Source organism: Lonchura striata, chromosome 6, assembly GCF_050655825.1.
Source record: "Lonchura striata isolate lonStrDom1 chromosome 6, ASM5065582v1, whole genome shotgun sequence".
In the NCBI taxonomy this organism is placed as follows: Eukaryota; Metazoa; Chordata; class Aves; order Passeriformes; family Estrildidae; genus Lonchura; species Lonchura striata.
The window spans coordinates 6,631,447-6,651,179 of NC_140708.1; positions in this window are offsets into that span (position 1 = coordinate 6,631,447).

The following is a 19,733-nucleotide window of genomic DNA, read 5'->3' on the forward strand; positions in this document are numbered from 1 at the left end:
TTTGAGGTGGGGACAACATTGGTCTGCGATCAATCCTTCGATATAAGGATTTTGTACAGTCAGGGCCCAGCTCAGGGCCAGGGGCCCCTGGGCACATCCTTTGTCCCTTTTCCCTGGGAAAGAAAACTCACAGTTCCAGGTTCCTGATGTCAGTTTGTAGGGCTGCCTTGGGTCTACAAGGGCAGCACAAGTTTGAGGTGGGGACAACTTTGGTCTGGGGTCCATCCTTCGATATAAGGATTTTTTGCAGTCAGGGCCTGGGCCAGGGGCCCCTGGGCACATCCTTTGTCCCTTTTCCCTGGGAAAGAAAACTCACAGGTCCAGGTTCCTGATGTCAGTTTGTAGGGCTCCCTTTGGGTCTATCAGGGCAGCACAAGTTTGAGGTGGGGACAACTTTGGTCTGTGATCGATCCTTCGATATAAGGATTTTTTGAAGACAGGTCGCGGGCCAGGGGCCCTTGGGCACATCCTTTGTCCCTTTTCCCTGGGAAAGAAACTCACAGGTCCAGGTTCCTGATGTCAGTTTGTAGGGCTCCCTTGGGTCTATCAGGGCAGCACAAGTTTGAGGAGGGGACAACTTTGGTCTGCGATCCATCCTTTGATATAAGGATTTTTTGCAGTCAGGTCCCAGCCCAGGGGCCCCTGGGCACATCCTTTGGCCATTTTCCCTTGGAAAGAAAACTCACAGGTCCAGGTTCCTGATGTCAGTTTGTAGGGCTCCCTTGGGTCTATCAGGACAGCACAAGTTTGTGGTGGGGACAACTTCCGTCTACGATCCATCCTTCGATATAAGGATTTTTTGCAGTCAGGTCCAGCCCAGGGGAGCCTCGCACATCCATTGGACATTTCCCCTGGGAAAGAAAACTCACCAGTCCAGGTTCCTGATGTCAGTTTGTAGGGCTCCCTTGGGTCTACAAGGGCAGCACAAGTTTGAGGTGGGGACAACTTCGGTCTGTGATCCATCCTTCGATATAAGGATTTTTTGCAGTCAGGTCCCGGGCCAGGGGCGCCTGGGCACACCCTTTGGCCATTTCCCCTTGGAAAGAAAACTCACAGGTCCAGGTTCCTGATGTCAGTTTGTAGGGCTCCCTTGGGTCTATCAGGGCAGCACAAGTTTGTGGTGGGGACAACTTTAGTCTGGGGTCCATCCTTCGATATAAGGATTTTGTGCAGTCAGGGCCCAGCTCAGGGCCAGGGGCCCCTGGGCACATCCTTTGTCCCTTTTCCCTGGGAAAGAAAACTCACAGTTCCAGGTTCCTGATGTCAGTTTGTAGGGCTGCCTTGGGTCTACAAGGGCAGCACAAGTTTGAGGTGGGGACAACTTTGGTCTGGGGTCCATCCTTCGATATAAGGATTTTTTGAACTCAGGGCCCAGCCCAGGGCCAGCGGCCCCTGGGCACATGCTTTGTCCCTTTTCCCTGGGAAAGAAAACTCACAGGTCCAGGTTCCTGATGTCAGTTTGTAGGGCTCCCTTGGGTCTATCAGGGCAGCACAAGATTGAGGTGGGGACAACTTTGGTCTGGGGTCCATCCTTCGATATAAGGATTTTTTGCAGTCAGGTCCCGGGCCAGGGGCCCCTGGGCACAACCTTTGGCCATTTTCCCTGGGAAAGAAAACTCACAGGTCCAGGTTCCTGATGTCAGTTTGTAGGGCTCCCTTGGGTCTATCAGGGCAGCACAAGTTTTAGGTGGGGACAACTTTGGTCTGGGGTCCATCCTTCGATATAAGGATTTTGTGCAGTCAGGTCCCAGCCCAGGGGCCCCTGGGCACATCCTTTGGCCATTTTCCCTTGGAAAGAAAACTCACAGGTCCAGGTTCCTGATGTCAGTTTGTAGGGCTCCCTTGGGTCTATCAGGGCAGCACAAGTTTGTGGTGGGGACAACTTTAGTCTGGGGTCCATCCTTCGACATAAGGATTTTGTGCAGTCAGGGCCCAGCTCAGGGCCAGGGGCCCCTGGGCACATCCTTTGTCCCTTTTCCCTGGGAAAGAAAACTCACAGGTCCAGGTTCCTGATGTCAGTTTGTAGGGCTCTCTTGGGTCTATCAGGGCAGCACAAGTTTGAGGTGGGGACAACTTTGGTCTGGGGTCCATCCTTCGATATAAGGATTTTTTGCAGTGAGGTCCCGGGCCAGGGGCCCCTGGGCTCATCCTTTGGCCATTTCCCCTTGGAAAGAAAACTCACAGGTCCAGGTTCCTGATGTCAGTTTGTAGGGCTCCCTTGGGTCTATCAGGGCAGCACAAGTTTGTGGTGGGGACAACTTTGGTCTGGGGTCCATCCTTCGATATAAGGATTTTGTTCAGTCAGTGCCCAGCTCAGGGCCAGGGGCCCCTGGGAACATCCTTTGTCCCTTTTCCCTGGGAAAGAAAACTCACAGTTCCAGGTTCCTGATGTCAGTTTGTAGGGCTGCCTTGGGTCTACAAGGGCAGCACAAGTTTGAGGTGGGGACAACTTTGGTCTGGGGTCCATCCTTCGATATAAGGATTTTTTGCAGTCATGTCCTGGGCCAGGGGCCCCTGGGCACATCTTTTGTCCCTTTTCCCTGGGAAAGAAAACTCACAGGTCCAGGTTCCTGATGTCAGTTTGTAAGGCTCCCTTGGGTCTATCAGGGCAGCACAAGTTTGAGGTGGGGACAACTTTGGTCTGTGATCGATCCTTCGATATAAGGATTTTTCGAAGACAGGTCGTGGGCCAGGGGCCCTTGGGCACATCCTTTGTCCCTTTTCCCTGGGAAAGAAACTCACAGGTCCAGGTTCCTGATGTCAGTTTGTAGGGCTCCCTTGGGTCTATCAGGGCAGCACAAGTTTGAGGAGGGGACAACTTTGGTCTACAATCCACCCTTCGATATAAGGATTTTTTGCAGTCAGGGCCCAGCCCTGGGGACCCTGGGCACATCCTTTGTCCCTTTTCCCTGGGAAAAAAAATTCACAGGTCCAGGTTCCTGATGTCAGTTTGTAGGGCTCTCTGGGGTCTATCAGGGCAGCACAAGTTTGTGGTTGGGACAACTTTAGTCTGGGGTCCATCCTTCGATATAAGGATTTTTTGATCTCAGGTCCCAGCCCAGGGGCCCCTGGGCACATCCTTTATCCCTTTTCCCTGGGAAAGAAAATTCACAGGTCCAGGTTCCTGATGTCAGTTTGTAGGGCTCCCTTGGGTCTATCAGGGCAGCACAAGTTTGAGGAGGGGACAACTTTGGTCTGCGATCCATCCTTCGATATAAGGATTTTGTGCAGTCAGGGCCCAGCTCAGGGCCAGGGGCCCCTGGGCACATCCTTTGTCCCTTTTCCCTGGGAAAGAAAACTCACAGGTCCAGGTTCCTGATGTCAGTTTGTAGGGCTCCCTTGGGTCTACAAGGGCAGCACAAGTTTGAGGTGGGGACAACTTTGGTCTGGGGTCCATCCTTCGATATAAGGATTTTTTGCAGTCAGGGCCTGGGCCAGGGGCCCCTGGGCACATCCTTTGTCCCTTTTCCCTGGGAAAGAAAACTCACAGGTCCAGGTTCCTGATGTCAGTTTGTAGGGCTCCCTTTGGGTCTATCAGGGCAGCACAAGTTTGAGGTGGGGACAACTTTGGTCTGTGATCGATCCTTCGATATAAGGATTTTTGAAGACAGGTCGCGGGCCAGGGGCCCTTGGGCACATCCTTTGTCCCTTTTCCCTAGGAAAGAAACTCACAGGTCCAGGTTCCTGATGTCAGTTTGTAGGGCTCCCTTGGGTCTATCAGGGCAGCACAAGTTTTAGGAGGGGACAACTTTGGTCTGGGGTCCATCCTTCGATATAAGGATTTTGTGCAGTCAGGGCCCAGCTCAGGGCCAGGGGCCCCTGGGCACATCCTTTGTCCCTTTTCCCTGGGAAAGAAAACTCACAGGTCCCGGTTCCTGATGTCAGTTTGCAGGGCTCCCTTGGGTCTATCAGGGCAGCACAAGTTTGTGGTGGGGACAACTTTAGTCTGGGGTCCATCCTTCGATATAAGGATTTTTTGCAGTCAGGGCCCAGCTCAGGGCCAGGGGCCCCTGGGCACATCCTTTGTCCCTTTTCCCTGGGAAAGAAAACTCACAGTTCCAGGTTCCTGATGTCAGTTTGTAGGGCTGCCTTGGGTCTACAAGGGCAGCACAAGTTTGTGGTTGGGACAACTTTAGTCTGGGGTCCATCCTTCGATATAAGGATTTTTTGCAGTCAGGTCCCAGCCCAGGTGCCCCTGGGCACATCCTTTATCCCTTTTACCTGGGAAAGAAAATTCACAGGTCCAGGTTCCTTATGTCAGTTTGTAGGGCTCCCTTGGGTCTATCAGGGCAGCACAAGTTTGAGGTGGGGACAACATTGGTCTGCGATCAATCCTTCGATATAAGGATTTTGTACAGTCAGGGCCCAGCTCAGTTCCAGGGGCCCCTGGGCACATCCTTTGTCCCTTTTCCCTGGGAAAGAAAACTCACAGTTCCAGGTTCCTGATGTCAGTTTGTAGGGCTGCCTTGGGTCTACAAGGGCAGCACAAGTTTGAGGTGGGGACAACTTTGGTCTGGGGTCCATCCTTCGATATAAGGATTTTTTGCAGTCAGGGCCTGGGCCAGGGGCCCCTGGGCACATCCTTTGTCCCTTTTCCCTGGGAAAGAAAACTCACAGGTCCAGGTTCCTGATGTCAGTTTGTAGGGCTCCCTTTGGGTCTATCAGGGCAGCACAAGTTTGAGGTGGGGACAACTTTGGTCTGTGATCGATCCTTCGATATAAGGATTTTTTGAAGACAGGTCGCGGGCCAGGGGCCCTTGGGCACATCCTTTGTCCCTTTTCCCTGGGAAAGAAACTCACAGGTCCAGGTTCCTGATGTCAGTTTGTAGGGCTCCCTTGGGTCTATCAGGGCAGCACAAGTTTGAGGAGGGGACAACTTTGGTCTGCGATCCATCCTTTGATATAAGGAATTTTTGCAGTCAGGGCCCAGCCCAGGGCCAGCGGCCCCTGGGCACATGCTTTGTCCCTTTTCCCTGGGAAAGAAAACTCACAGGTCCAGGTTCCTGATGTCAGTTTGTAGGGCTCCCTTGGGTCTATCAGGGCAGCACAAGATTGAGGTGGGGACAACTTTGGTCTGGGGTCCATCCTTCGATATAAGGATTTTTTGCAGTCAGGTCCCGGGCCAGGGGCCCCTGGGCACATCCTTTGGCCATTTTCCCTGGGAAAGAAAACTCACAGGTCCAGGTTCCTTATGTCAGTTTGTAGGGCTCCCTTGGGTCTATCAGGGCAGCACAAGTTTGATGTGGGGACAACTTTGGTCTTTGGTCCATCCTTCGATATAAGGACTTTTTTCAGTCAGGTCCCAGCCCAGGGGCCCCTGGGCACATCCTTTGGCCATTTTCCCTTGGAAAGAAAACTCACAGGTCCAGGTTCCTGATGTCAGTTTGTAGGGCTCCCTTGGGTCTATCAGGACAGCACAAGTTTGTGGTGGGGACAACTTCCGTCTACGATCCATCCTTCGATATATGGATTTTTTGCAGTCAGGTCCAGCCCAGGGGAGCCTCGCACATCCATTGGACATTTCCCCTGGGAAAGAAAACTCACCAGTCCAGGTTCCTGATGTCAGTTTGTAGGGCTCCCTTGGGTCTACAAGGGCAGCACAAGTTTGAGGTGGGGACAACTTCGGTCTGTGATCCATCCTTCGATATAAGGATTTTTTGCAGTCAGGTCCCGGGCCAGGGGCGCCTGGGCACACCCTTTGGCCATTTCCCCTTGGAAAGAAAACTCACAGGTCCAGGTTCCTGATGTCAGTTTGTAGGGCTCCCTTGGGTCTATCAGGGCAGCACAAGTTTGTGGTGGGGACAACTTTAGTCTGGGGTCCATCCTTCGATATAAGGATTTTGTGCAGTCAGGGCCCAGCTCAGGGCCAGGGGCCCCTGGGCACATCCTTTGTCCCTTTTCCCTGGGAAAGAAAACTCACAGTTCCAGGTTCCTGATGTCAGTTTGTAGGGCTGCCTTGGGTCTACAAGGGCAGCACAAGTTTGAGGTGGGGACAACTTTGGTCTGGGGTCCATCCTTCGATATAAGGATTTTTTGAACTCAGGGCCCAGCCCAGGGCCAGCGGCCCCTGGGCACATGCTTTGTCCCTTTTCCCTGGGAAAGAAAACTCACAGGTCCAGGTTCCTGATGTCAGTTTGTAGGGCTCCCTTGGGTCTATCAGGGCAGCACAAGATTGAGGTGGGGACAACTTTGGTCTGGGGTCCATCCTTCGATATAAGGATTTTTTGCAGTCAGGTCCCGGGCCAGGGGCCCCTGGGCACAACCTTTGGCCATTTTCCCTGGAAAGAAAACTCACAGGTCCAGGGTCCTGATGTCAGTTTGTAGGGCTCCCTTGGGTCTATCAGGGCAGCACAAGTTTTAGGTGGGGACAACTTTGGTCTGGGGTCCATCCTTCGATATAAGTATTTTGTGCAGTCAGGTCCCAGCCCAGGGGCCCCTGGGCACATCCTTTGGCCATTTTCCCTTGGAAAGAAAACTCACAGGTCCAGGTTCCTGATGTCAGTTTGTAGGGCTCCCTTGGGTCTATCAGGGCAGCACAAGTTTGTGGTGGGGACAACTTTAGTCTGGGGTCCATCCTTCGACATAAGGATTTTGTGCAGTCAGGGCCCATCTCAGGGCCAGGGGCCCCTGGGCACATCCTTTGTCCCTTTTCCCTGGGAAAGAAAACTCACAGGTCCAGGTTCCTGATGTCAGTTTGTAGGGCTCTCTTGGGTCTATCAGGGCAGCACAAGTTTGAGGTGGGGACAACTTTGGTCTGGGGTCCATCCTTCGATATAAGGATTTTTTGCAGTGAGGTCCCGGGCCAGGGGCCCCTGGGCTCATCCTTTGGCCATTTCCCCTTGGAAAGAAAACTCACAGGTCCAGGTTCCTGATGTCAGTTTGTAGGGCTCCCTTGGGTCTATCAGGGCAGCACAAGTTTGTGGTGGGGACAACTTTGGTCTGGGGTCCATCCTTCGATATAAGGATTTTGTTCAGTCAGTGCCCAGCTCAGGGCCAGGGGCCCCTGGGAACATCCTTTGTCCCTTTTCCCTGGGAAAGAAAACTCACAGTTCCAGGTTCCTGATGTCAGTTTGTAGGGCTGCCTTGGGTCTACAAGGGCAGCACAAGTTTGAGGTGGGGACAACTTTGGTCTGGGGTCCATCCTTCGATATAAGGATTTTTTGCAGTCATGTCCTGGGCCAGGGGCCCCTGGGCACATCTTTTGTCCCTTTTCCCTGGGAAAGAAAACTCACAGGTCCAGGTTCCTGATGTCAGTTTGTAAGGCTCCCTTGGGTCTATCAGGGCAGCACAAGTTTGAGGTCGGGACAACTTTGGTCTGTGATCGATCCTTCGATATAAGGATTTTTCGAAGACAGGTCGTGGGCCAGGGGCCCTTGGGCACATCCTTTGTCCCTTTTCCCTGGGAAAGAAACTCACAGGTCCAGGTTCCTGATGTCAGTTTGTAGGGCTCCCTTGGGTCTATCAGGGCAGCACAAGTTTGAGGAGGGGACAACTTTGGTCTACGATCCACCCTTCGATATAAGGATTTTTTGCAGTCAGGGCCCAGCCCTGGGGACCCTGGGCACATCCTTTGTCCCTTTTCCCTGGGAAAAAAAATTCACAGGTCCAGGTTCCTGATGTCAGTTTGTAGGGCTCTCTGGGGTCTATCAGGGCAGCACAAGTTTGTGGTTGGGACAACTTTAGTCTGGGGTCCATCCTTCGATATAAGGATTTTTTGATCTCAGGTCCCAGCCCAGGGGCCCCTGGGCACATCCTTTATCCCTTTTCCCTGGGAAAGAAAATTCACAGGTCCAGGTTCCTGATGTCAGTTTGTAGGGCTCCCTTGGGTCTATCAGGGCAGCACAAGTTTGAGGAGGGGACAACTTTGGTCTGCGATCCATCCTTCGATATAAGGATTTTGTGCAGTCATGGCCCAGCTCAGGGCCAGGGGCCCCTGGGCACATCCTTTGTCCCTTTTCCCTGGGAAAGAAAACTCACAGGTCCAGGTTCCTGATGTCAGTTTGTAGGGCTCCCTTGGGTCTACAAGGGCAGCACAAGTTTGAGGTGGGGACAACTTTGGTCTGGGGTCCATCCTTCGATATAAGGATTTTTTGCAGTCAGGGCCTGGGCCAGGGGCCCCTGGGCACATCCTTTGTCCCTTTTCCCTGGGAAAGAAAACTCACAGGTCCAGGTTCCTGATGTCAGTTTGTAGGGCTCCCTTTGGGTCTATCAGGGCAGCACAAGTTTGAGGTGGGGACAACTTTGGTCTGTGATCGATCCTTCGATATAAGGATTTTTGAAGACAGGTCGCGGGCCAGGGGCCCTTGGGCACATCCTTTGTCCCTTTTCCCTAGGAAAGAAACTCACAGGTCCAGGTTCCTGATGTCAGTTTGTAGGGCTCCCTTGGGTCTATCAGGGCAGCACAAGTTTTAGGAGGGGACAACTTTGGTCTGGGGTCCATCCTTCGATATAAGGATTTTGTGCAGTCAGGGCCCAGCTCAGGGCCAGGGGCCCCTGGGCACATCCTTTGTCCCTTTTCCCTGGGAAAGAAAACTCACAGGTCCCGGTTCCTGATGTCAGTTTGCAGGGCTCCCTTGGGTCTATCAGGGCAGCACAAGTTTGTGGTGGGGACAACTTTAGTCTGGGGTCCATCCTTCGATATAAGGATTTTTTGCAGTCAGGGCCCAGCTCAGGGCCAGGGGCCCCTGGGCACATCCTTTGTCCCTTTTCCCTGGGAAAGAAAACTCACAGGTCCAGGTTCCTGATGTCAGTTTGTAGGGCTCCCTTGGGTCTACAAGGGCAGCACAAGTTTGTGGTTGGGACAACTTTAGTCTGGGGTCCATCCTTCGATATAAGGATTTTTTGCAGTCAGGTCCCAGCCCAGGTGCCCCTGGGCACATCCTTTATCCCTTTTACCTGGGAAAGAAAATTCACAGGTCCAGGTTCCTGATGTCAGTTTGTAGGGCTCCCTTGGGTCTATCAAGGCAGCACAAGTTTGAGGTGGGGACAACATTGGTCTGCGATCAATCCTTCGATATAAGGATTTTGTGCAGTCAGGGCCCAGCTCAGGGCCAGGGGCCCCTGGGCACATCCTTTGTCCCTTTTCCCTGGGAAAGAAAACTCACAGTTCCAGGTTCCTGATGTCAGTTTGTAGGGCTGCCTTGGGTCTACAAGGGCAGCACAAGTTTGAGGTGGGGACAACTTTGGTCTGGGGTCCATCCTTCGATATAAGGATTTTTTGCAGTCAGGGCCTGGGCCAGGGGCCCCTGGGCACATCCTTTGTCCCTTTTCCCTGGGAAAGAAAACTCACAGGTCCAGGTTCCTGATGTCAGTTTGTAGGGCTCCCTTTGGGTCTATCAGGGCAGCACAAGTTTGAGGTGGGGACAACTTTGGTCTGTGATCGATCCTTCGATATAAGGATTTTTTGAAGACAGGTCGCGGGCCAGGGGCCCTTGGGCACATCCTTTGTCCCTTTTCCCTGGGAAAGAAACTCACAGGTCCAGGTTCCTGATGTCAGTTTCTAGGGCTCCCTTGGGTCTATCAGGGCAGCACAAGTTTGAGGAGGGGACAACTTTGGTCTGCGATCCATCCTTTGATATAAGGATTTTTTGCAGTCAGGGCCCAGCCCAGGGCCAGCGGCCCCGGGGCACATGCTTTGTCCCTTTTCCCTGGGAAAGAAAACTCACAGGTCCAGGTTCCTGATGTCAGTTTGTAGGGCTCCCTTGGGTCTATCAGGGCAGCACAAGATTGAGGTGGGGACAACTTTGGTCTGGGGTCCATCCTTCGATATAAGGATTTTTTGCAGTCAGGTCCCGGGCCAGGGGCCCCTGGGCACATCCTTTGGCCATTTTCCCTGGGAAAGAAAACTCACAGGTCCAGGTTCCTTATGTCAGTTTGTAGGGCTCCCTTGGGTCTATCAGGGCAGCACAAGTTTGATGTGGGGACAACTTTGGTCTTTGGTCCATCCTTCGATATAAGGACTTTTTTCAGTCAGGTCCCAGCCCAGGGGCCCCTGGGCACATCCTTTGGCCATTTTCCCTTGGAAAGAAAACTCACAGGTCCAGGTTCCTGATGTCAGTTTGTAGGGCTCCCTTGGGTCTATCAGGACAGCACAAGTTTGTGGTGGGGACAACTTCCGTCTACGATCCATCCTTCGATATAAGGATTTTTTGCAGTCAGGTCCAGCCCAGGGGAGCCTCGCACATCCATTGGACATTTCCCCTGGGAAAGAAAACTCACCAGTCCAGGTTCCTGATGTCAGTTTGTAGGGCTCCCTTGGGTCTACAAGGGCAGCACAAGTTTGAGGTGGGGACAACTTCGGTCTGTGATCCATCCTTCGATATAAGGATTTTTTGCAGTCAGGTCCCGGGCCAGGGGCGCCTGGGCACATCCTTTGGCCATTTCCCCTTGGAAAGAAAACTCACAGGTCCAGGTTCCTGATGTCAGTTTGTAGGGCTCCCTTGGGTCTATCAGGGCAGCACAAGTTTGTGGTGGGGACAATTTTAGTCTGGGGTCCATCCTTCGATATAAGGATTTTGTGCAGTCAGGGCCCAGCTCAGGGCCAGGGGCCCCTGGGCACATCCTTTGTCCCTTTTCCCTGGGAAAGAAAACTCACAGTTGCAGGTTCCTGATGTCAGTTTGTAGGGCTGCCTTGGGTCTACAAGGGCAGCACAAGTTTGAGGTGGGGACAACTTTGGTCTGGGGTCCATCCTTCGATATAAGGATTTTTTGAACTCAGGGCCCAGCCCTGGGCCAGCGGCCCCTGGGCACATGCTTTGTCCCTTTTCCCTGGGAAAGAAAACTCACAGGTCCAGGTTCCTGATGTCAGTTTGTAGGGCTCCCTTGGGTCTATCAGGGCAGCACAAGATTGAGGTGGGGACAACTTTGGTCTGGGGTCCATCCTTCGATATAAGGATTTTTTGCAGTCAGGTCCCGGGCCAGGGGCCCCTGGGCACAACCTATGGCCATTTTCCCTGGGAAAGAAAACTCACAGGTCCAGGTTCCTGATGTCAGTTTGTAGGGCTCCCTTGGGTCTATCATGGCAGCACAAGTTTTAGGTGGGGACAACTTTGGTCTGGGGTCCATCCTTCGATATAAGGATTTTGTGCAGTCAGGTCCCAGCCCAGGGGCCCCTGGGCACATCCTTTGGCCATTTTCCCTTGGAAAGAAAACTCACAGGTCCAGGTTCCTGATGTCAGTTTGTAGGGCTCCCTTGGGTCTATCAGGGCAGCACAAGTTTGTGGTGGGGACAACTTTAGTCTGGGGTCCATCCTTCGACATAAGGATTTTGTGCAGTCAGGGCCCAGCTCAGGGCCAGGGGCCCCTGGGCACATCCTTTGTCCCTTTTCCCTGGGAAAGAAAACTCACAGGTCCAGGTTCCTGATGTCAGTTTGTAGGGCTCTCTTGGGTCTATCAGGGCAGCACAAGTTTGAGGTGGGGACAACTTTGGTCTGGGGTCCATCCTTCGATATAAGGATTTTTTGCAGTCAGGTCCCGGGCCAGGGGCCCCTGGGCTCATCCTTTGGCCATTTCCCCTTGGAAAGAAAACTCACAGGTCCAGGTTCCTGATGTCAGTTTGTAGGGCTCCCTTGGGTCTATCAGGGCAGCACAAGTTTTAGGTGGGGACAACTTTGGTCTGGGGTCCATCCTTCGATATAAGGATTTTGTTCAGTCAGTGCCCAGCTCAGGGCCAGGGGCCCCTGGGAACATCCTTTGTCCCTTTTCCCTGGGAAAGAAAACTCACAGTTCCAGGTTCCTGATGTCAGTTTGTAGGGCTGCCTTGGGTCTACAAGGGCAGCACAAGTTTGAGGTGGGGACAACTTTGGTCTGGGGTCCATCCTTCGATATAAGGATTTTTTGCAGTCATGTCCTGGGCCAGGGGCCCCTGGGCACATCTTTTGTCCCTTTTCCCTGGGAAAGAAAACTCACAGGTCCAGGTTCCTGATGTCAGTTTGTAAGGCTCCCTTGGGTCTATCAGGGCAGCACAAGTTTGAGGTGGGGACAACTTTGGTCTGTGATCCATCCTTCGATATAAGGATTTTTCGAAGACAGGTCGTGGGCCAGGGGCCCTTGGGCACATCCTTTGTCCCTTTTCACTGGGAAAGAAACTCACAGGTCCAGGTTCCTGATGTCAGTTTGTAGGGCTCCCTTGGGTCTATCAGGGCAGCACAAGTTTGAGGAGGGGACAACTTTGGTCTACGATCCACCCTTCGATATAAGGATTTTTTGCAGTCAGGGCCCAGCCCTGGGGACCCTGGGCACATCCTTTGTCCCTTTTCCCTGGGAAAAAAAATTCACAGGTCCAGGTTCCTGATGTCAGTTTGTAGGGCTCTCTGGGGTCTATCAGGGCAGCACAAGTTTGTGGTTGGGACAACTTTAGTCTGGGGTCCATCCTTCGATATAAGGATTTTTTGATCTCAGGTCCCAGCCCAGGGGCCCCTGGGCACATCCTTTATCCCTTTTCCCTGGGAAAGAAAATTCACAGGTCCAGGTTCCTGATGTCAGTTTCTAGGGCTCCCTTGGGTCTATCAGGGCAGCACAAGTTTGAGGAGGGGACAACTTTGGTCTGCGATCCATCCTTCGATATAAGGATTTTGTGCAGTCAGGGCCCAGCTCAGGGCCAGGGGCCCCTGGGCACATCCTTTGTCCCTTTTCCCTGGGAAAGAAAACTCACAGGTCCAGGTTCCTGATGTCAGTTTGTAGGGCTCCCTTGGGTCTACAAGGGCAGCACAAGTTTGAGGTGGGGACAACTTTGGTCTGGGGTCCATCCTTCGATATAAGGATTTTTTGCAGTCAGGGCCTGGGCCAGGGGCCCCTGGGCACATCCTTTGTCCCTTTTCCCTGGGAAAGAAAACTCACAGTTCCAGGTTCCTGATGTCAGTTTGTAGGGCTCCCTTTGGGTCTATCAGGGCAGCACAAGTTTGAGGTGGGGACAACTTTGGTCTGTGATCGATCCTTCGATATAAGGATTTTTGAAGACAGGTCGCGGGCCAGGGGCCCTTGGGCACATCCTTTGTCCCTTTTCCCTAGGAAAGAAACTCACAGGTCCAGGTTCCTGATGTCAGTTTGTAGGGCTCCCTTGGGTCTATCAGGGCAGCACAAGTTTTAGGAGGGGACAACTTTGGTCTGGGGTCCATCCTTCGATATAAGGATTTTGTGCAGTCAGGGCCCAGCTCAGGGCCAGGGGCCCCTGGGCACATCCTTTGTCCCTTTTCCCTGGGAAAGAAAACTCACAGGTCCCGGTTCCTGATGTCAGTTTGCAGGGCTCCCTTGGGTCTATCAGGGCAGCACAAGTTTGTGGTGGGGACAACTTTAGTCTGGGGTCCATCCTTCGATATAAGGATTTTTTGCAGTCAGGGCCCAGCTCAGGGCCAGGGGCCCCTGGGCACATCCTTTGTCCCTTTTCCCTGGGAAAGAAAACTCACAGTTCCAGGTTCCTGATGTCAGTTTGTAGGGCTGCCTTGGGTCTACAAGGGCAGCACAAGTTTGTGGTTGGGACAACTTTAGTCTGGGGTCCATCCTTCGATATAAGGATTTTTTGCAGTCAGGTCCCAGCCCAGGTGCCCCTGGGCACATCCTTTATCCCTTTTACCTGGGAAAGAAAATTCACAGGTCCAGGTTCCTGATGTCAGTTTGTAGGGCTCCCTTGGGTCTATCAGGGCAGCACAAGTTTGAGGTGGGGACAACATTGGTCTGCGATCAATCCTTCGATATAAGGATTTTGTGCAGTCAGGGCCCAGCTCAGGGCCAGGGGCCCCTGGGCACATCCTTTGTCCCTTTTCCCTGGGAAAGAAAACTCACAGTTCCAGGTTCCTGATGTCAGTTTGTAGGGCTGCCTTGGGTCTACAAGGGCAGCACAAGTTTGAGGTGGGGACAACTTTGGTCTGGGGTCCATCCTTCGATATAAGGATTTTTTGCAGTCAGGGCCTGGGCCAGGGGCCCCTGGGCACATCCTTTGTCCCTTTTCCCTGGGAAAGAAAACTCACAGGTCCAGGTTCCTGATGTCAGTTTGTAGGGCTCCCTTTGGGTCTATCAGGGCAGCACAAGTTTGAGGTGGGGACAACTTTGGTCTGTGATCGATCCTTCGATATAAGGATTTTTTGAAGACAGGTCGCGGGCCAGGGGCCCTTGGGCACATCCTTTGTCCCTTTTCCCTGGGAAAGAAACTCACAGGTCCAGGTTCCTGATGTCAGTTTGTAGGGCTCCCTTGGGTCTATCAGGGCAGCACAAGTTTGAGGAGGGGACAACTTTGGTCTGCGATCCATCCTTTGATATAAGGATTTTTTGCAGTCAGGGCCCAGCCCAGGGCCAGCGGCCCCTGGGCACATGCTTTGTCCCTTTTCCCTGGGAAAGAAAACTCACAGGTCCAGGTTCCTGATGTCAGTTTGTAGGGCTCCCTTGGGTCTATCAGGGCAGCACAAGATTGAGGTGGGGACAACTTTGGTCTGGGGTCCATCCTTCGATATAAGGATTTTTTGCAGTCAGGTCCCGGGCCAGGGGCCCCTGGGCACATCCTTTGGCCATTTTCCCTGGGAAAGAAAACTCACAGGTCCAGGTTCCTTATGTCAGTTTGTAGGGCTCCCTTGGGTCTATCAGGGCAGCACAAGTTTGATGTGGGGACAACTTTGGTCTTTGGTCCATCCTTTGATATAAGGACTTTTTTCAGTCAGGTCCCAGCCCAGGGGCCCCTGGGCACATCCTTTGGCCATTTTCCCTTGGAAAGAAAACTCACAGGTCCAGGTTCCTGATGTCAGTTTGTAGGGCTCCCTTGGGTCTATCAGGACAGCACAAGTTTGTGGTGGGGACAACTTCCGTCTACGATCCATCCTTCGATATAAGGATTTTTTGCAGTCAGGTCCAGCCCAGGGGAGCCTCGCACATCCATTGGACATTTCCCCTGGGAAAGAAAACTCACCAGTCCAGGTTCCTGATGTCAGTTTGTAGGGCTCCCTTGGGTCTACAAGGGCAGCACAAGTTTGAGGTGGGGACAACTTCGGTCTGTGATCCATCCTTCGATATAAGGATTTTTTGCAATCAGGTCCCGGGCCAGGGGCGCCTGGGCACATCCTTTGGCCATTTCCCCTGGGAAAGAAAACTCACAGGTCCAGGTTCCTGATGTCAGTTTGTAGGGCTGCCTTGGGTCTACAAGGGCAGCACAAGTTTGAGGTGGGGACAACTTTGGTCTGGGGTCCATCCTTCGATATAAGGATTTTTTGAACTCAGGGCCCAGCCCAGGGCCAGCGGCCCCTGGGCACATGCTTTGTCCCTTTTCCCTGGGAAAGAAAACTCACAGGTCCAGGTTCCTGATGTCAGTTTGTAGGGCTCCCTTGGGTCTATCAGGGCAGCACAAGATTGAGGTGGGGACAACTTTGGTCTGGGGTCCATCCTTCGATATAAGGATTTTTTGCAGTCAGGTCCCGGGCCAGGGGCCCCTGGGCACAACCTTTGGCCATTTTCCCTGGGAAAGAAAACTCACAGGTCCAGGTTCCTGATGTCAGTTTGTAGGGCTCCCTTGGGTCTATCAGGGCAGCACAAGTTTTAGGTGGGGACAACTTTGGTCTGGGGTCCATCCTTCGATATAAGGATTTTGTGCAGTCAGGTCCCAGCCCAGGGGCCCCTGGGCACATCCTTTGGCCATTTTCCCTTGGAAAGAAAACTCACAGGTCCAGGTTCCTGATGTCAGTTTGTAGGGCTCCCTTGGGTCTATCAGGGCAGCACAAGTTTGTGGTGGGGACAACTTTAGTCTGGGGTCCATCCTTCGACATAAGGATTTTGTGCAGTCAGGGCCCAGCTCAGGGCCAGGGGCCCCTGGGCACATCCTTTGTCCCTTTTCCCTGGGAAAGAAAACTCACAGGTCCAGGTTCCTGATGTCAGTTTGTAGGGCTCTCTTGGGTCTATCAGGGCAGCACAAGTTTGAGGTGGGGACAACTTTGGTCTGGGGTCCATCCTTCGATATAAGGATTTTTTGCAGTCAGGTCCCGGGCCAGGGGCCCCTGGGCTCATCCTTTGGCCATTTCCCCTTGGAAAGAAAACTCACAGGTCCAGGTTCCTGATGTCAGTTTGTAGGGCTCCCTTGGGTCTATCAGGGCAGCACAAGTTTGTGGTGGGGACAACTTTGGTCTGCGATCCATCCTTCGATATAAGGATTTTGTGCAGTCAGGGCCCAGCTCAGGGCCAGGGGCCCCTGGGAACATCCTTCGTCCCTTTTCCCTGGGAAAGAAAACTCACAGTTCCAGGTTCCTGATGTCAGTTTGTAAGGCTCCCTTGGGTCTATCAGGGCAGCACAAGTTTGAGGTGGGGACAACTTTGGTCTGTGATCGATCCTTCGATATAAGGATTTTTCGAAGACAGGTCGTGGGCCAGGGGCCCTTGGGCACATCCTTTGTCCCTTTTCCCTGGGAAAGAAACTCACAGGTCCAGGTTCCTGATGTCAGTTTGTAGGGCTCCCTTGGGTCTATCAGGGCAGCACAAGTTTGAGGAGGGGACAACTTTGGTCTACGATCCACCCTTCGATATAAGGATTTTTTGCAGTCAGGGCCCAGCCCTGGGGACCCTGGGCACATCCTTTGTCCCTTTTCCCTGGGAAAAAAAATTCACAGGTCCAGGTTCCTGATGTCAGTTTGTAGGGCTCTCTGGGGTCTATCAGGGCAGCACAAGTTTGTGGTTGGGACAACTTTAGTCTGGGGTCCATCCTTCGATATAAGGATTTTTTGATCTCAGGTCCCAGCCCAGGGGCCCCTGGGCACATCCTTTATCCCTTTTCCCTGGGAAAGAAAATTCACAGGTCCAGGTTCCTGATGTCAGTTTGTAGGGCTCCCTTGGGTCTATCAGGGCAGCACAAGTTTGAGGAGGGGACAACTTTGGTCTGCGATCCATCCTTCGATATAAGGATTTTGTGCAGTCAGGGCCCAGCTCAGGGCCAGGGGCCCCTGGGCACATCCTTTGTCCCTTTTCCCTGGGAAAGAAAACTCACAGGTCCAGGTTCCTGATGTCAGTTTGTAGGGCTCCCTTGGGTCTACAAGGGCAGCACAAGTTTGAGGTGGGGACAACTTTGGTCTGGGGTCCATCCTTCGATATAAGGATTTTTTGCAGTCAGGGCCTGGGCCAGGGGCCCCTGGGCACATCCTTTGTCCCTTTTCCCTGGGAAAGAAAACTCACAGGTCCAGGTTCCTGATGTCAGTTTGTAGGGCTCCCTTTGGGTCTATCAGGGCAGCACAAGTTTGAGGTGGGGACAACTTTGGTCTGTGATCGATCCTTCGATATAAGGATTTTTGAAGACAGGTCGCGGGCCAGGGGCCCTTGGGCACATCCTTTGTCCCTTTTCCCTAGGAAAGAAACTCACAGGTCCAGGTTCCTGATGTCAGTTTGTAGGGCTCCCTTGGGTCTATCAGGGCAGCACAAGTTTTAGGAGGGGACAACTTTGGTCTGGGGTCCATCCTTCGATATAAGGATTTTTTGCAGTCAGGGCCCAGCTCAGGGCCAGGGGCCCCTGGGCACATCCTTTGTCCCTTTTCCCTGGGAAAGAAAACTCACAGGTCCCGGTTCCTGATGTCAGTTTGCAGGGCTCCCTTGGGTCTATCAGGGCAGCACAAGTTTGTGGTGGGGACAACTTTAGTCTGGGGTCCATCCTTCGATATATGGATTTTTTGCAGTCAGGGCCCAGCTCAGGGCCAGGGGCCCCTGGGCACATCCTTTGTCCCTTTTCCCTGGGAAAGAAAACTCACAGTTCCAGGTTCCTGATGTCAGTTTGTAGGGCTGCCTTGGGTCTACAAGGGCAGCACAAGTTTGTGGTTGGGACAACTTTAGTCTGGGGTCCATCCTTCGATATAAGGATTTTTTGCAGTCAGGTCCCAGCCCAGGTGCCCCTGGGCACATCCTTTATCCCTTTTACCTGGGAAAGAAAATTCACAGGTCCAGGTTCCTGATGTCAGTTTGTAGGGTTCCCTTGGGTCTATCAAGGCAGCACAAGTTTGAGGTGGGGACAACTTTGGTCTGGGGTCCATCCTTCGATATAAGGATTTTGTGCAGTCAGGTCCCGGGCCAGGGGCCCCTGGGCACATCCTTTGACCATTTTCCCTGGGAAAGAAAACTCACAGTTCCAGGTTCCTGATGTCAGTTTGTAGGGCTGCCTTGGGTCTACAAGGGCAGCACAAGTTTGAGGTGGGGACAACTTTGGTCTGGGGTCCATCCTTCGATATAAGGATTTTTTGCAGTCAGGGCCTGGGCCAGGGGCCCCTGGGCACATCCTTTGACCATTTTCCCTGGGAAAGAAAACTCACAGGTCCAGGTTCCTGATGTCAGTTTGTAGGGCTCCCTTGGGTCTATCAGGGCAGCACAAGTTTGAGGTGGGGACAACTTTGGTCTGTGATCGATCCTTCGATATAAGGATTTTTTGAAGACAGGTCGCGGGCCAGGGGCCCTTGGGCACATCCTTTGTCCCTTTTCCCTGGGAAAGAAACTCACAGGTCCAGGTTCCTGATGTCAGTTTGTAGGGCTCCCTTGGGTCTATCAGGGCAGCACAAGTTTGAGGAGGGGACAACTTTGGTCTGCGATCCATCCTTTGATATAAGGATTTTTTGCAGTCAGGGCCCAGCCCAGGGCCAGCGGCCCCGGGGCACATGCTTTGTCCCTTTTCCCTGGGAAAGAAAACTCACAGGTCCAGGTTCCTGATGTCAGTTTGTAGGGCTCCCTTGGGTCTATCAGGGCAGCACAAGATTGAGGTGGGGACAACTTTGGTCTGGGGTCCATCCTTCGATATAAGGATTTTTTGCAGTCAGGTCCCGGGCCAGGGGCCCCTGGGCACATCCTTTGGCCATTTTCCCTGGGAAAGAAAACTCACAGGTCCAGGTTCCTTATGTCAGTTTGTAGGGCTCCCTTGGGTCTATCAGGGCAGCACAAGTTTGATGTGGGGACAACTTTGGTCTTTGGTCCATCCTTCGATATAAGGACTTTTTTCAGTCAGGTCCCAGCCCAGGGGCCCCTGGGCACATCCTTTGGCCATTTTCCCTTGGAAAGAAAACTCACAGGTCCAGGTTCCTGATGTCAGTTTGTAGGGCTCCCTTGGGTCTATCAGGACAGCACAAGTTTGTGGTGGGGACAACTTCCGTCTACGATCCATCCTTCGATATAAGGATTTTTTGCAGTCAGGTCCAGCCCAGGGGAGCCTCGCACATCCATTGGACATTTCCCCTGGGAAAGAAAACTCACCAGTCCAGGTTCCTGATGTCAGTTTGTAGGGCTCCCTTGGGTCTACAAGGGCAGCACAAGTTTGAGGTGGGGACAACTTTGGTCTGGGGTCCATCCTTCGATATAAGGATTTTGTGCAGTCAGGGCCCAGCTCAGGGCCAGGGGCCCCTGGGCACATCCTTTGTCCCTTTTCCCTGGGAAAGAAAACTCACAGTTGCAGGTTCCTGATGTCAGTTTGTAGGGCTGCCTTGGGTCTACAAGGGCAGCACAAGTTTGAGGTGGGGACAACTTTGGTCTGGGGTCCATCCTTCGATATAAGGATTTTTTGAACTCAGGGCCCAGCCCAGGGCCAGCGGCCCCTGGGCACATGCTTTGTCCCTTTTCCCTGGGAAAGAAAACTCACAGGTCCAGGTTCCTGATGTCAGTTTGTAGGGCTCCCTTGGGTCTATCAGGGCAGCACAAGATTGAGGTGGGGACAACTTTGGTCTGGGGTCCATCCTTCGATATAAGGATTTTTTGCAGTCAGGTCCCGGGCCAGGGGCCCCTGGGCACAACCTTTGGCCATTTTC